Source organism: Physeter macrocephalus, chromosome 14 (genome assembly GCF_002837175.3).
Source record: "Physeter macrocephalus isolate SW-GA chromosome 14, ASM283717v5, whole genome shotgun sequence".
Lineage (NCBI taxonomy): Eukaryota > Metazoa > Chordata > Mammalia > Artiodactyla > Physeteridae > Physeter > Physeter macrocephalus.
The window spans coordinates 8,255,698-8,273,935 of record NC_041227.1 but is presented as its reverse complement, the minus strand read 5'-3'; the positions used below and the strand labels follow the sequence as shown (position 1 = coordinate 8,273,935).

The 18,238-nt window shown below is 44.9% G+C and overlaps 1 protein-coding gene across 5 annotated transcripts in view; it reads right to left on the bottom strand.

Moving 5' to 3' along the window:
• The window catches only part of ZNF217 (zinc finger protein 217), a 38,401-nt gene that overhangs the window by 15,217 nt on the left and 4,946 nt on the right, over positions 1-18,238 (bottom strand). Inside the window, exon 3 of one of the 5 annotated variants that reach the window (XM_055090158.1) lies at positions 10,953-11,032. The exons of 1 other annotated variant lie outside the window; for it this stretch is intronic. The gene's annotated coding sequence lies outside the window, so the exon portion shown is untranslated. Of the gene's footprint in view, positions 1-7,128; positions 7,283-7,478; positions 7,517-10,952; positions 11,050-18,238 lie in introns of those variants that run through there. 3 more of the 5 variants (XM_007113336.4, XM_055090159.1, XM_024128364.3) reach the window with 3 other exon arrangements.

Below are 18,238 nucleotides of genomic sequence, written 5' to 3'. Positions count from 1 at the left end.
CGAGCATTCCGAACACACTCAGCTTACTGAAAGGCGCTCAGCAAAAATGTTTTTCAACGTCTAAAACAAGTTTTCTTAACCTTTACTCAGGTTAATGACAGCACTTGACCATCAGCCAGACACACCTAAGGCACCTAAGGCAAGAGGTTATTCAGTATAACCTAATATTGTGAGCGAACCCTAGGGTTTAATTTATATTGTGATCACTTAAGTAGATACGTTTCTTTAATTCACCACAACATAAGCTTTGAAAAGAATAGAAACCATACTGCTACAACCACCTGAAATATGTCTGATGTTCTTCAGGTCATTTATCTCTTTTTAAAGCAGATATTCATCTGTGAGTAAATTTACTATGAATTCTGCCAATACCTATCGACCTTGAAATTAGCAAATATTGATACTACCCAGTATACAACGCTTAATGAAAAGCACCATAATTTGTGCTTAAGCACAGTAAATTAGAGGTGAATGCCACCTTGCTGACAATGTAACTTGGAAATTCTGTTCTTAATGTACAGCTGTACTCAAACTGTTGCCTTTAGAGACCCCACATCCCTAATTCGGCTGAACAGGTTATCTGACATGTCTTGGCATGGAATATTTATTACCATAGTATGGAGCAATAAGGTATTCAAGGCCCTCAAAACCTGTCAAAAACACTTAAAAATTCTATTTATAGTCAAGTAATTTGCAGTATTCCTACAAATCTACTCCCCCTGCCACCACCCAAGTTACCTAAGCATCCAAATAAATGATCACTAAAACATTCAGTCTAAACAAACTGCTAGTCTCAGGCCAATTCATTTGTACCCTTTAAACTTCAAAATTATCTCCAAGATGTGGTTAGGAAACTGCCGGTTTTTCTATAGGTTTCCCTTCAACAAACTACTCGTCTCAGGCCAATTCATTTGTATCCTTTAAACTTCAAAATTATCTCCAAGATGTGGTTAGGAAACTGCCGGTTTTTCTATAGGTTTCCCTTCTCTATTTTGCACATACTATTTTTTCCTTAATCTGACAAGTGAAGAGAACTCTACACAGTCATCTACAGTGGCAATCAAAACCTACAACTTTAAATCCTTCAACACTATTGCAAGGAAATCGCCAAGGTCACACCCACTGAGCAGATGGCCAGCCCAACCTTCCTAACATAGCTGTGGAAAGATGTTTAAAAGTTAAGCGAGAGAGAAAGACTAAAATACTCAAAGTTTACATTCAACATTACAATCTATTCGAAAGCAAATGATTGCTCAAAGGCAAAGCTTGGGAAGATCCGATAGGATAAAGGCTCATTTTCTTGAAATTCTGTGAAGGTGCTCGGGTGCTACATGGGATTAGAGACCAAAGTAGGATAAAAATATATTCCTACTAGCATATTTCAGCGTCATGATTAAGAACTCTGCCTGATTCCTCCTAAATTAATTAAGCTCGATAAACGATCTTAATATGAACTTAAAGCACCACATATTAAGTTTTAGTTTCAGTATTATCAATATTAACAGATACTGTGGCCTGTAAACTGGCTTTTAAAAATTCCATCTTGACGTGAAAAAAAGAATTATAAGGGAAATTGTTTTAATTTTTACTTAAGCAAGATTAAGTACTGCTATCAGTGAGTTTCTATTATTACCACTTAACCAGTACTACCTTAAGTATTTTGCAAAGATTTTGGACAGGACTAACTTCAGAGAGATTTCAACAAACTAAAAAAAAAACTACCTGTATTCTTTAACTCTCTACAAAGAAAACACTGCACACACACACACAGTGTGTGTATATATATATATATTTGTATATCTGTGTGTATATAACACACACACACAGATATACAAATCACTATAACCATTATATTACCCATTACCCTACACAACCACACCTTTTTCCACAGTGCCTAATGGTGAGTGTTCTTAATTATAGCCAATTTAACCAACTTCAGATTATATATAAACAAGGGCAATGCCTTTTAAGGCATGAGATCTTTCTTTAGCCAAATTTAAATATTCCCCTCCCCATCTCTGATGAGTAAACACTAAAGCTGTATGTCTGGCTCTTTCAAATCACCTATTTGCTCTCAAAAATAAGAAAAAAAAGTCTCCCTTCAATTAATACAATCACTGCTCAGTAGACTTATATACTGAACTGAAAAGAACTTATCCACTCATTTAAAAAACACAAAAACACTTCTTCTGGTATAACTGAACTGTTCTGAGGTTATCCTGATTTGTTACAGGTAGGAAATACAAAAACAAGTGTTCTTCCTAATGCTGACTCAGGAACAAAACATATGTGGACTCTCAATTTCCAGTCCATAGAACTATATTTTAAAATCAGAAGGTTCCCCGACACACTAGAAACTAATGAACACCAACACACAAAACATTACACGAACCCATTAAAAAACTAGCAGCTCACTCCAGGGCTGCTCTCCCATAGCAAGTGGAGGACCGTGCAGGCCAAGAGCAACTCTGGTAAAGCTCGAGGACAAAGGCTAAAGAATTAAACTAATTCTCTCATACAACTTATTCAGCTGTCTTTTCGGGTTTAGTAATTTTATTTCTCAACTTTATCACAAAATTACCAAACTGGCCCCAAATTTCCAGTAACTCAGTTATGTTGTTACCCTGGGCAGGAAGTTATGAGGATGTTCAAGAGTCCGTCAACAAATGCTCAAATATAAAGTGTTCTAATGAGCATTCCAACCCGAAGCGTAAATGAGCAACGTGTGGTGGCACCTGGCTGACAGGGGCTGCCCTTCTATTTATTGGGAAGATAGATTTATACAAGAATTGAGCTTACTTATCAATAGCTGCCGATTTTAGGAAAGGATGGTCCCTGTCCTCCCACTTCCTCAAAGTCAGATTTCTATCTCCCCTCATGGTCTCAATTCCCAATCCTTTGCCCTACATACCACTGCAAATTTGCCTAACCATAGTATCAGTTGGAGAAAAATAATCCAGATCACCTTACTGCCAAAAGTCAACATTTCACCAACATTTCAGAAGGTTTTATACTGCCCCCAAATGAGGCCATTCAGCTATGATGATCAAGCTTCCCTCCCGCAGATTTAAGAAATTTCCTGCTGTCTTTGTGTAACTCATTCTTTCTTCCACGTGCATTTAAACTAGTCAGCACCCCTCCCCCAAAGATCTGAAGATGAGGCATATACAAATCAAGACTCTTCCACTGTCACGACTTTCATTTACATGCTGTAACTAAACTCTTCACTATTTAGAATATTTAATATGATTGGATTCCTCTAATTCCACTTCAGTGGCTGTTCTGTAAATACCTTCCAGGTTTTTTTTTTATTTTGCAGCACACCTCAGCAATCTGAAAACTACTCAGTATATTCCAAATAAAGTCATTTAACTTAAAATCTCCTTACATTTATTTTATTCTACAGGAATGAATACTCATCAGTTTATCCAACTGTCTCATGTGTTTCATTCTTACTGTGTAATTCTGAAGCTTGAAAATACATAGCCATTGTTCAGTTCTTGGACTTCACCTTTCCAATTCATCTATTAAACACACTATTACACAATTAAACTGAAATTAGAAATAAACCATTTAAAACAAGTCACACCCAGCAACCTAGAAAACCCTTACAGGCCACAGTGGCATCTGTGAGCTGGAATGATCTGAATTGACTTTTCTTTTTTTTTTTTTTTTTTTTGAGCAAATGGAAACAAAGCTTCATGTAAAACATAAAAAAGGTCCAATCATTTATAGTCTTGAGAGATAAAAGTCTATCTTTTTTTAAAGTAGTAGACTGTAAGCAGTAAAGAGTCATTAAAACTACTCAAAAGTTCTTATTAACCAATATCATGTTTGCGACAACTGTGAGAAAAGAATGTAATTTTACAAAGTGGGAAAACAGCACATCTTTTGGGACCCCTGAGGCTCTAATCAAGCATATCAGAATTAAGAGTGCTCTGGGTTGGCAAAGCAACCCTGCTGTGGCAAAAACAGGCCATTTCATCATAAATGTTGTTAAAAGAGAGAGAAGTGATTAGCATTTATCTGAAATGGGGAGACAGAGGGACTGTCCTTGCCAGGCCATTATATTCCTTAATTATTTCATCAGTTTGTAAGTTACTTGATGACTGAGTCTTATTTCCAGATTTCCTCTTGAAAAGGACCACTGGAAGGGGTTTTTATTAAAACAGGGGCTGCTATTCCTCCCTGAAGTTCCACTGCCAAAAATGGAGGATTATTAAGAGAATGCAGACCGACCTCCACCTTAAACCTTTACTGGGAAAGCCAAAACCTTCACCCCTCCCTCTTCCTCCCCTACTTGGAAAAAAAAAAAAACAAAAAACAAGCTGTTATCTAAATCGATTCTTCAGGACAAAGGAGCAAAACATTTTCTACAAGTTTTATCTAAGTGGTGTATTAGTTCTTTTTTGATTAAGAAGTGAAAGGGAATAATATGAACCCAAGACAACTACTAAACTTCGATCTCACAAGTTATTAAAAACAAACACACAGCAAAGGTCAAACGGCAGAGTTAGACGGTGTTGTGAAGATAAAAGGACTGAAAGAAGTTGGACACGAAAGAAAAGTCTGTGTCCTTTACCTAGAAAAGTCACAATATTCCCCTACTCCCTCCTCCAGCATGCAAATCAATGTGCAATTCTAAAGGAGCAGCCTCCCTCGTCTCGTCAAATAATTAAAATTCCAAACAATCGGATTATTAACCCTATTCTACCAAACTAGCCAAATAAATGATAAATTTGGCCTGTAGCTATTGACAACTGAATTTTTAAATAAGTCCCTGCCTCTGGAATTCAGGACTTATATAACTGATTTAAAATGGGAGCAATGTGGGGTGGGGGTCGACTTCCACTAAAACACCAGGATTAAACACACGCACGCACGCACGCACTCACACGCACTACTACCGTCTTCAGAATACTAAACAAAACAGTATCTAAAATAAACAGGACTTCTCAGAAAAAGTCATCTACCATTAAGGACACACCTTAAAAGTTCTTAGCACACATTAACTAAGCAAGCATAAACTAGTGGTTTGACTGTTATATTTTTCAGACAAAAAGCAATTAGGTTATTGCTCTACACTTGTCACTACTGCGCTAAAGGCTTTTTAGAAAATCTAGATCTATTACTCATTCTCAAAGTATTACAAAATTCACTATTTTAAGTCTTATTTGGTATCAATCAGGACGGTCCATCCATTCCGGGGGGAAAATGTCCAGTCGAAAACATTTTAAATGTACTTCTTGACACATACAAAAGAGAAGGTAAAGGCCTCCTAAGGACCCCTACCTAGTGGCCAGGCCTGGCTGGCAGCTGCTGTTACCCTGCCTTTTCTTTTGTTGGGCTTAATCTCATGTCAACTCATTCAACCAACTCAAAAGCGATGAAGACATAATTGAATCAACCTGAACTAAATCAGACCTAGGCTTCTTAAAACATACACCTTAATGATTTCAAACGATCTAGAAAACTAGGAAACCTGCTCGTTTGCACGGCGGTCAATAACATAGGACCCCAGACCGGCCAAAGAACCACTGAACCCGCCTGTCTTTAATACACGTGAAGGAATGTTCAAGCTTAACGCTCCAAGCCCTATAGGCTGATCCAGAAAGATAAATTGAGGCTCAAGGAATTTCAAAGGGGAACACCACAGCAAAGCCTCAAACTCTGAAGTGACTATCCTTTTCTTGGAAAAAGCAACAAAATGAGAGAAAAGAAAGTTTACACTGCTCCAAGTGTGAACAGGCTGCTTGGGGTGCCAGAAGTGGCCACTGGTGGCCCTCTCCTGCTCTCTTTACTAAGCCCTGGGGGGAAACTGCCCCCCCCCGCCCACCCCACCCCCACCCACCCGCCCAAGAATGCGGCTTCCCGTCATCAGTGGCCCTACCCTGAATCCTAAAATGTGGGCTCCAACCCGGGACTTAAACTTCTGTTCCGATCCCCGGGGCGCAGGTACCGCGGCCTGCGCACCCCGCAGGCCAGGTCTGGCCCCCTCGGAGCAAGACCGCCCGGGCCATCCCAAATCCAGCCTCCCGGGGCCCCCAGCAGCGCCCTCCTACCCCTCTTCCTCCCCATCCCGTGCGGCTCGCATTTTGGGGCCAAATCAAGAGTGAAGAGGGCTCTACATCTGAAACTGAGCGGTCTCGCCACTCAGCGCCTCCTAGCAGAAACTTCCCTTTTTAAAAAAAAAAAAAAAAACACTTTTAGGCTAACATTTCAATCCCTCCTGCCCTTTAGAGTTCCTACTTCTGCTTCCAGCTGGCTTTGCGTCTCCCACTAGAATTGTGATAAAGATATTCTTAAAGCATTTAAGGGTTATTAAAAAAGTTAAAAAAATATTTTAAAATTAAACGGGGGAAAAAAAAAAACCTTATCACACATCCAGGAAACGCAGCCCGGTGCACCGCCTGCTCATGGATGGGCAAAGGACCGGGGCTCCCGGGGACGGATTTGGGGGCGCCCGGGGGGCTGGCTGGGGTGCGCGGCCGGGTCCGCGGCGAGGCCAAGCCCCTCCCTCGGCCCCTGTAGACGCGCCCTCCGCCCGGCCCGTGCGGACGGTCCCGGCCATTGTCTGCGGGGGACGCCTGTTAGGACGCATTGTTTTGGCTGTTTCCAACTTGCCCCGGCCCCTCTCGGGCTATAGCAGGGGACCCCGCGCCGGCCCGCTACCCTCCGCCCGCGCCCCACGGCAGAGTGGGCAAACGGAGAGACCTGCCCGGCGGAGCCACCCAACTTTTCAGAAACAGCCCCCCACGCAGCCCCCGAGCTCCCTCCGACGGGCCCCTGGCTCCCGACCCAGGGAAGGGGGCACTCCTCCGCCCCCAAGCCATCTAGACTGTTTCCCAGAGTGAGTGTGATGGTCAAACACAGTCTGTGCACACCGGGGGCTCGCCCGACACCTTCTCGCCAGTGGAATCGCTCAGAAGCCGAGAGGGGAGGGGGCGCCCTAGAGGAGCGGAATAGAGTAGGAATGGGGGGGGGGGGGCCGGCGGGGCGGGGGAACCGTCCGGATAGGGGGCGAGATAACGAGCACGGGAAACTCGAGGGCGGGCTCGGGGGACGCCCGAGGGGCGAGACGAGGAGCCCCCTGGGGCCCCGCGCGGGCGGGGGGCGCGCCCCCTTTACCTGCGGCTCCGGCTCCTCGGCCATTTCCTCGCTCTGCGGCGGCCGGGACTGAACTGACACCACACGAGCGAGCCGAGGTTTGAATGAGGAGGGAGCAGGCGAGGAGGGGAGGGGGCGGGGAAGGCAAGAGGGAGGGGAGGCGACGGGGAGTTTCTCTTGGCCTTTTGTGAGGACACCACCCAGATTCTGCGCCCGCACCGGCCCCCCAAAAGAGACTGGGGGCCACTACGCGAGAGGCGAGGCCATCCCCCAAAGCGCTTCGGGGCTTCGCGCCTTGCTACCCCCCCCCACCCCAAAAGGAGCGTCCCCCACCCCCACCCCCGCCTGGAGGATTTGGGGGCCGGGCTCACCTCGGGCGCGGGGCTAAGGTGAGCGGGGCGGGGGTGCTCACGGGGGTCAAAGGCGCGGGCGCCCCCTACTCGTCCGCGCGAGGACAGTGCAGGCGCGGGGGGTCCCTAGAGCCGCCGGGGCGCGGCGCGTCAGGCGCAGGGGGACTGTTGGGTCAGAAAGTGCTCAGGGAGCAGCTGTTGCGCCCTCCCTCGGCCCGGCCGCTCGGAGACGCCCCGCCTCCTGCCTTCACCGGCCGCCCGGCCACGCCCTCGGCCACGCCCCCATCCACGTGATCTGCGCAGGCGCGCCCCTGCCCCGCCCACCGCCACGGACCCCCGCCTCCCGAACGAGAGCGAGCGGTCGAGCGCGCGCACTCCCTGTTCTCGCCCTGCCACTCCCGCGCACGCGCGCGCCTTTCACCACCCCCACACCCCCCGCCTCCCGCCATCCGGCTTAACGTGGCCCGCGCGCGCCCCGGCGGTTCCAGTGACAGGTACGCGGGGAGGGGGCCACGAGGGCAGCGCGCAAGCGCAGTTCCAGGCCTCTGCCTCGCCGCTTCCCCCTCCCATACAAGGTGTGCCCAGGCGAGGGGAGGGGCTGCTCGCCCGAACTCCTGGGTCATCCAACGTTACCAACAAACGAAAAGCCTTTACCCCCATTTGGGTAGGTTAGAAGGCAACTGTGCACAAACAACATTTTTTCAGATTTTCTTCAAGCATGAGAAAGGTCGATGAGATAAGATGATTAAAATATTTTTTAAATTAGTGTCTTCGTAAAGCTACTTTTAGTTGTTACTATTTTTCTGAAAGGGCTGAGCTTGCGCTGCTATAACTTGAGGTTTCTAAACTTGGCCTACATGCCAAGAATCCACTTGGCTTTGATAGAAATCCACGTGGATGAAACCAGGCTCAAAACTGGGGGGAAAAAAAAAACTAGCCTTCCCCCTCCCCTTAATTGAAAGCGTTTCCCAACTATTCTTTTTATTTGCTCACTAAAAAAGAAAAGGTTATGATTCCGAAGGCCAGTGATATTCCCCCATTTTAAGTAAGCCCCAAGGAGGAACCAAAGAAGCAACAATCATATCCACCAAGTTCTCTGCCCCAAGATGCAAACGAATGCAAAAGTAAAGGGTGCTACGTTAAGTCACCACAAAATAGCCAAGCTTGTTTTGTTGTGTTTTTTTTAATTGGCCTTCGGTGTATCCAAAATGGAAAAACTTAAAACATATCAAGAAAGGCCCTTAAAGTATATATTTAATAAATCAGGACAAAAAAAGCCCTACATAAATTCTCCGCTGGTGAGCAGTGCAATCCTTAATAAGTAGGAAATGGAACTTGAGAGACAGTTTCTCAGCAAAGGGGAAGAATTTGCCAAGGGTGATGTTTTGCTGTCATTTTATATATAACTACTAACCCCACATATGGTCCGGTTAGTCTTTTTTAAAAAGGAAGTGAACCAATTACTTACTCACAATTAATTAGCAGTTCCAGAAGTAGATTCTTAAGCCAGAACTCTTTTCTCCTCACTCAAGTACACTGATTGATCACTTCTAGTACTAGAGTTCCTTTTCTCAGGGAAGATGAATATCTTTCTTTAAAATAATTTTTAAAGTCTTATAGTCACATACCAAAATACAGTCCATAGACACACTCTTCCTAAACAAGAAACTTCATTTAACTTACCAAAACAAATGACTTCGGGCACTGCTACAAAACAAAGAAACTATGAACAAGTGAAACCAAATTGAGTCTTCACATAAGTGTAGCCTCACTCTACATGTTAATAGATAACCTTTGAACTCTGAAACCTTGAAAGCTGTAAACACAATAGCACTGATAGTTAAAAATCCTAGTGTCAAAATTGAGCAAAAAGTCCAAACTTTTCAGTAGGGATAGGGAAACAATCAAATGGTTTGACAAATAATCGTTTCACTAAGAACAATGAGGCTCCTGGCTCTCAGACCTTGTTGCTACTGAATTATTTTCTGAGCAAAAAATGGTACTTTTCCCTATGCCCTCACAAAACTACCACTTTGAGAGCATAATAGCATCATATGGTTTGTTAGTTACTGTTTCTCTCTCCTCCCCCCCCCCACCCCCGGCCCAGCAAAAACTAAAAAATGGAACAAAAAAAAAAAAAAGTATTACCTTGTAGATTTTCAAATTGAAAGTAATTTTATTAACTGATCTATCCGCTAAGCGTTTTATAGGCGATCTTACGTTTGGGCAAAGAATTACAAAGAACCTTATTCCTGGAGACGTGCCAACAAAACTGGGAAGTCGTTGAAAAATTCTGCCAATGGCTGAGTGCTGGGTTGCAAACACATACTGTGTTTTTAAATGGACATAGAGTGATCTGAATACGCTGTAAGGGCGTCTGTGGGACACATTCCGGCCCCTTAAAAGGTGGAGACCCACACTTAAGATTTACTTGGAAAGCGTGTATAGTTAAAACAATTAAGAATGAAAACTCCAAAAGCAACAGGAGGACGCCGGGAACATTCGGTTTTGTAGTAAAGCCAGGAACTCATTATTATCGTATGAAATGAAAATCGAAAATCGAACGTTGGTCTCCATATACTTAGCTCCGCCCACGCATAATCCTGTTTCGCCCCCCCCCCGCCCCCCCACCCCAGCTAGACTATCTCTAAAGGAGTCAGGTGCTGCAGAGACGCCGGCGACACAAACAATGGAACCAGAAGTGTCCCTTCAAATGTGAGCTGATGCTCGGCACACGTTATTCGGGGAGAGAGCGAAAGACCCCCACTTCACCTCTTTTTAATGCGACGCACATCACCTACACCTCATTTTTCACAATCATCCAAACAGACCAACCCTCCTTAAGATCTATTTCCCAGTGTATGCTTATAAAATCGCACCATTATCTCTGATCCAATCCCAGTGATACGAGCCCTCTGGCTTTAGTTAACTTCTGATTTTCTCTCCAGCTCCTGCCTGCCACCGCATTCTCAGATCTAACAACAAAAAACCCTTCTAATTTGCTATATTTAACATTCATTGGAATCATCTTTTGAGAGTTAGCCTTCATTAGCAGAGGAGGATGCCGTTATGATCTTCTTATTTTCGCAAGTATTTATTTTACTGTGGAACTATTATAGAGAAACGATTTGGAAACTATATGTAAATCCCTGGAGCTGAAACGGAGCCAACACAGACTTAAAAGAATTCAGTGTTCAGAGCAGGAAAACCTGAAAAACTGCAGTGAGGAGTTAGCAGGAAAAGAAAATGAAAAAGTTAGGCAAACCTGCCAGCTCTGCAAACTACAAGGGACATTTGAGAAGGAAATGAAGAAGGGCAGCTCTTTTAACAGGACAGAATGCACTAAATGAAGTAGGGATCACCAGCGACTCCAGGGAACACCAAACTTCTATCTTTCCTATTAAGTTTCTTCACCCCATTCAAGTCATCTCACAATTTTAAACGCCCTACAAAACATCATAATAATACATGATAAAAATAAATAGCAGAAATTACCTTGCAGAAGTGGAGGCAGGGTCTGGAACCAGGAGGCTTTCTCTCCCTGAGTTGGCCAGTCCACCTGACTCAGAACAATACTGGAAGAGATGTGATTGCTGGTTTTTATAAGCAAACCAAAAAAGGGAGGGGCCAAGAATAAGGCTCAGTATAAATAGAGGTTTAGATGCAATCCCAGCTTGACTAACCAATCATGGCTGTGTCTGTCCCATTGGCAAGTTTGGTGAGTACCCTGCCCCACTTTACAAGCACAACTTCTATGCATCTTCTCCAATATCCTGGGTGGTTTTCCAAAGCTGACTCCACTCAAAATGTCACTGTAAACTTTCTTTAAAAATTACACGGGTCACAAATAAAACAAACTAGAGAATATAACAAAAAAGAAACACTCAGATATAGAGAACAAACTAGTGGTTACCAGTAGGCAAAGGGAAGAGGGGGAGGGGCAAGATAGGGGGAAGGGATTAAGAGATACAAACTACTATGTATAAAATAAGTAAGCTACAAGGATATATTGTAAACACAGGGAATAGAGCCAGTATTTTATAGTAACTGTAAATGGACCTTTAAAATTTTTGAATCACTCACTATGTTGTACACCTGAAACTTATATAACATTGTACATCAATTATACCTCAATTAAAAAAATATATATATAAAGTACCAGGGATGTAATATGCAACATTATTAGTATAATCAACACCACTGTATGTTATAATGAAAGTTAAGAGAGTAAATCCTGAGTACTCATCACAAGGAGAAAAAGTTGTTCTTTTTGTGTGTCTATATGAGATGGTAGATGTTCACTAAACTTACTATGGTCATCATTTCGTGATTATGAAAAGTCAATCATTATGCTGTACGCCCTAGCCTTACGCAATGGCATATGTTGAATACATCGCAATAAAACTAGAAGAAAAATAAATTACATGGGTCATGTAACTTTTGGAGCACCTCTTTAAAGCTTTTGTACTCATCTAATATTCCAAATGGGGAGCTGTGGGGTGAGGGGGAGGTGATGGAAGAGGAAAGTAACTAACATCTATTGAAATGCAATTTTCATCATCATCTCCATAAATGGAACTATATTCCATCCACCCACGTAAGCCAAAACCTGGAAGTCAAACTATGATATTTCATCTCCAGCCCCACCCCCGTCTCTCTCACACAACATACACACACACACACACACACACACACACACACACCTTTAATCCATCAGCAGGGCCTATAATTTCTATCTTAATATGTCTCAAATCTCTAACACAAGGCTACTCCACAGCACCACGATCTCTTACTCCTCCAAATATACCAAGGTGTCTCCAAGCTTCTTCCTTTCTAGGTTTGCCTTAGTTATGTTCTTCACCCATAGCCCAAGAGATCTTTTACAGTGTAAATCAGATCGTGTCACCACCCTGCTTAATGGCTTCCTATTGCCTCAGGAAAAAGAACAAACTCCAGAGCCTGCCTGCCAACCCTGTAGATCTGGCCCCTGCCTAAGTCTCCAGCCTCAAGTCTTGGCAAGCCCTCTGCTTAGAGCTCTAAGCTCCAGCCACAAGGCCTTCTCTCTGACCCAGAGGCTCCAGCCCTGTGTTTCCCTTTGCCTAGTTCTATCTCTCCAGTCTTCCAGGAAATCAGCTTCTATTCCTCCTGAGAGGTTTAAACTCCGGGCTCTCTGGGGGGAGGCCCTCTGACAAGGTGTTAGAAGGTCTTCTCTCCAATAATCCAATCTTGGGCTCAAACATTCCTGCTCCAACCTCTAGACAGCTGCATTAATCCTAGAATACTATTTAATCTCCATGGGTTTCAATTCCTGATCCATCGAATGGTGTGATAAAGAAGAAAAAGAAGAAGAAGAAGATGGAGGAGGCGGGGAAGGGTGAGGTAAATTTTTTTTTTTTAATTTTTTTAATGGAAGTATAGTTGATTTAGGGACTTCCCTGGCCATCCAGTGGTTAGGACTCAGCACTTTCACTAAGGTGGCCTGGGTTCAATCCCTGTTCAGGGAACTAAGATCCTGCAAGCCTCTTGGTGTGGCCCCCCCAAAAAAAGTATAGTTGATTTACAGTATTACAATATTATATTAGTTTCAGGTATATGACATAGTGATTCAAAATTTTTGTAGATTATACTCTATTTAAGGTTATTATAGGGACTTCCCTGGTGGTCCAGTGGTTAAGACTCTGTGCTTCCAATGCAGTGGGCACAGGTTCCATCCCTGGTCAGGGAACTAAGATCCCAGGCCATGTGGTGTGGCCAAAAACATTTTTTTAATTTCTAAATTAAAAAAAAATGTATTATATTGTTGGCTATATTCCCTGTGCTGTGTAATATCAATATATTCCTGTAGAAGAAAGTAGATCTTAAAAAGTTCTCATCACAAGGAAAAATATATTTGTAACTATGTGAGATGATATATATTCATTAAATGTATTGTGGTCATTATTTCGAAATGTATACATATACCAAATTACTACATTGTATACCTTAAACTTATACCATGCTATATGTGAATCATATCTCAATAAAACTGGAAGAACTATATAATAATATAATTATATTATTTATATAAATAGTATTTCTGTTTTCAAAAGACTCTTGGGAAAATTGAGGCACACTGTGTAAAGCTTGCAAGCCCAGAGTTTTGCAGGCCTGGCACTGTTCTAGGCACCGGAGCTAGAGCTTACAGTAAGCAAAGCAAACGAAGTTCTTTCCATTTGGGAGCTTACCTTCTAGAGGGAGGCAGATGACACACAGGCTCAGTGGAGAGGGGAAGGTGCCTGCTGTGTTTTGGACTGGGGCTCCCTGAGGGGCAGAGACCTCCAGGAAGTCCGGTGGCAAAGCCTACTAAGGCAGGAAGCGGACGGTGAGAAGGCTCAGGGCAGAAGACAGGCTGACCCGGGGAAAGCACTGCAAGGAGGCCAGCGCGTCGGGGCCCAGCGGGTGAGGACAGGGGAGCAAGGAAATAATAAGGCAGGAACTTGTAAAGACAGAGGCAAGGACTGGGTTTTTTTGTTTGTTTTTTTTTTGGCCGCATCACAAGGCATGTGGTATCTCCGTTCCCGGAGCAGAGATAGAATCCGTGCCCCCTGCAGTGGAAGCGCAGTCTTAACCACTGGACCGCCAGGGAAGTCCCAAGGACTGGTTTTTGACTCTGGTAGCAGTAGGATATCAAAGATGGTCAGGGACTTCCCTGGTGGCGCAGTGGTTAAGAATCTGCCTGCCAATGCAGGGCACCCGGGTTCGAGCCCTGGTCCAGGAGGATCCCACATGCCACAGAGCAACAAAGCCCCTGCGCCACAACTACAGGGCCTGCAGTCTACAGCCCGTGAGACACAACTACTGAGCCCGCGTGCCACACTAAAGCCCATGCGACTAGGGCCCGTGCTCCACAACAAAGAGAAGCCACCGCAATGAGAAGCCCGCGCACCGCGAGGAAGAGTAGCCCCTGCTCGCCGCAACTAGAGAAAGCCCGTGTGCACAGCAATGAAGACCCAACACAGCCAAAAATAAATAAATGAATAAATAAATAAATTTTAACAAAACAAAACATGGTCAATTCTCTGCTCTCATTTTATTTGCCATATCTGCAGCCCTCGATAGAGGCAACCCTTTCCTCTTCCTTGAAACACTTTTCCCCCTGATTTGGGACACCACGCTTTCCTGCTTTCCAGCAGCCCTCACTGGCTGCTCCTTCTCCATCCCCTCTGCTGGTTCTTTTCCCCTGACCTCCAGACTCTGAAGTGCCCCAGGGCCCAGTGCTGGAGCCTGGTCTTTTTCCTACTCATTCCCTAAGTATGTCATCCAGTCCAATGGCTCAAAATACCATCTATAAGGCTCCTAAATTTATGTATTTCCCACCCAGACCTCTCCCCTCAAACCCCAAAATATATTTCCAGCTGTCTACTCCAGCTCCATTTAGATGTCCAGAAATTATTTCTAGATTTCAACCTCAGCCCTTCTCCTACAGTCCTCCACCACTAATGAATACATAAGATCATAGAACTGCATAAGACTCTCCAGGAAGGGAATGTACATAGAGAAGAAAGAGTGGGTAGAGAGCTGGGTCAGCCACCGACATTGGATCATGCACCCCTGCCAGGTACCCCCCGAGCTCAAACCAATGCAATTATACTCATCACACATTATAGTAATTATTTCTGCCTGTCCTCCTCCCACTAGAGTCTAAACTCCACAGAAGTACATGATACTGTGATTTGTTCTCTGCTGTATCTCCAAGTCTTAGTATGATGCCTGTCTATAGCAGCGATCAATAAATGTGTTCAAGACAAATGAATATAGAAATAATACTAATGCATAGAACTCAGCCGCAGTGAGAACCGGCCAAAAGGGACCTGAAGTTTGGGTGTTCAGGCCAGTCACTGGGGTCTTGGCTCCGTTTTCTCATCTGTAAAATGGGGCTTCTAACCTCTGTTCGACCTGCCTCATTGGATAGTGGGGTTGCTTGCCCCCGTCATACCACGGGGAAGCTCCGTGCTGTATAACAGCAAAGGGTCGCTTTTACCATGACTCTTGTCTTAACTGCTGAGTGTCAACTGGGCAGGGGGCTCCGCTTGTGTCTGGACTCATCTTTGGGTACACCTGGAACTCAGCTCCCCCGATGACCTTTACAGCAGACCTGAAACCCAAGAGGTCCCGCACTTTGCTAAAAGAGCATTCAGAGTCTTTGAACTCACTTTTTTCCCCCTTTTGGATGAGATAACTGGTGTAGTGAACGGTTTATAGAGTTGGTTGGTTAGGAATTTTATTTTCTTTCATTTTTTGGTCTGAATCAGACTGTTAACTCCATCAAGAGTGGGGACTGGTCCAAACTCACACCCAGCAGAGCCTCCCGCATTTCTCTGCCTTGGGATGGGTTGGGTGGACTAAACCACTGACGGTTCAAAAAACTTCTATGCCAGAAACAGGGCCAGCGTGCCGAGAGGCTTAGCTGATAAGCTCTAACGTTGATTGAGTTCATGTGTGCTTTTCATTTTGTAACTCATTTAATCCACCTAACGACCCTGCGAAGCAAGGCCTATATTTTTCCATTTTTATAGACAAAGAACGTGAGCACAAAGAGATTAAGTAGCTGGCAATAAGCAGCAGAGCCAGGCGTCTAAATCCAGCACCTGCCTCTAGGGCCTCTGTCCTTACCTACAGATACACGACCTTCCTCATACCCGGGTCCCCTGCCTAGGTCTCCACCTCGGCTCCTCTCCCCCCCTCCCCCCTCCCTCACTGTCCTTCATCACAATGGCCTCCTTTCCTGTGCAGACACCGGCCAAGCCTCACTCCCAACACCTCATGGTGTATCCCCAGGACCTTGAACCATGCCTGGCACATAGTAGCTGCTCATTAAAATACCGGATGCAAAATGAGGATGAATGCTGTGTGCCGGGTGTCTGCCATCTACTATCTCATTACATTCTCCTAGTAATGGGCCCAGCATTTTTCCTACATACCAGGGATACAGCTGTGAGGAAAGTGGACTCTGAGCCTGCAGAGCTGCCAATCCAGGAGAGATGCAGACGATCACATCTCTGTCACACTGAGCTCTTCACAATCTGCACTGATCTTTTCAAAAGTCAAATCTTATCACATCAGGGCCCTGCCCCAAACTCCCAATGTCTCTTAAAATAAAGACAAAATTTCTGGCAGGAGCTGGTGGGCCCTGTGAAGACTTTGGACTTTATTCCAAAAGCACTGGGATGCCAAAGGGAAAAAAAACTAGTAGTAAAACCGAAAGAACTATTGAACTTCAAGTGTTTCTTCCTTGAGAGATTATCTCCTGAAGGATCTCATCCTGGTTAAACAAAGAGGCCATAGCTAACATGAAGAAGTTACAGTTCTCTTACTTCAAGCCCCCATTTTCCTCTCCTTGTGCCAAGGGTAGGATCACAGAATCACAGCTGTCACTGATCGCCGTGCCTGGCACCAGCTGTAATCTGATCAATCATCACCCCTTGAGTTATTACTGCCTTTCCTTAAAAAAGAGGAAACTGAGGCTCAGAAGAGTTAAGTAGGCTGACTGAGGTCACACAGCTAACAGTTTGATTCCCTATCTTCCAGACTAAGGCCAATGGGCCATTTGAACCCAACGTCAAACCTCAACTCTGTCACCAACCTAAATTCCCTCACCTCTAAAAATCAACACTGGGGCTTCCCTGGTGGCGCAGTGGTTAAGAATCCGCCTGCCAATGCAGGGGGCACGGGTTCGAGCTCTGGTCCGGGAAGATCCCACATGCCGCGGAGCAACTAAGCCCGTGCGCCACAACTACTGAGCCTGCGCTCTAGAGCCCGTGCTCTGCAACAAGAGAAGCCACCGCAATGAGAAGCCCGCGCACCGCAACAAAGAGTAGACCCCGCGCACCGCAACAAAGAGTAGACCCCGCGCGCCGCCACTAGAGAAAGCCCCCGCGCAGCAATGAAGACCCAGTGCAGCCAAAAATAAATAAAATAAATAAATAAATAAAAATCAGCACTGATGCACATTGCTTGACACCCTATTTCCTGAATGTTCACCAGTCAGCCGTGCTGTGGCTCTGGGGCAAAGTTGAAACCTCATCACCCAATGTGCCTCCCCTCCCCCCATTCTGGAACAGCCATATTTTACTCCATTGCCCCGGGGCTAGTCCCCTCCCACCTCAGTCACTCCCTGGCGTTCCTGGTGTCGCTGTGAACTCGGCCTGTCTTCCCCAACAGTCTGCAAATCTCCTTTGAAGGTAGGGGAGAAAGGTCATGCGAAGTATATCCCAACAGCAATTAGCAGAGTGCTTTTCACAGAGTTGGGAAGCAATATAGGTTTGTAAGGTGAAAATATCCTAGACTAGGTCTCAAACAGCCACGCCTTCCTTCACACTGCCTGTCAGAGCTCAGCAGCTAGCAAATCTTACAGATGCTATCCGCTCAAAATCTCTCAATGCACCCTTTTCCTTCTTATTTCCACAGTCCTTGTTTCTTGTTTCATTCTGATATGTGTAGTAATCTCATAACCGGTCCTCCTGTACCTGTCTTCTTCCTAACCCAGAGTACTTTTTCCCGAACCCCACAAATAACCATCCTGCCACTGTCCCGTGCAAAAATCTCCAATTTTACCAAAAGAAGCCATACCTCCCTCTCTTAGGATGCAAAACTACGGCCCCAGCCAAGCTTTCAGCCAGATTCATTCCATAAATATTTATTTGGGAGCGCTCCTCTGTCCCAGGCACTTGGCTAGATAGTAACTAAAGAATGAGATACTGGGGGCTTCCCTGGTGGCGCAGCGGTTGCGCAGCGGTTGCGCG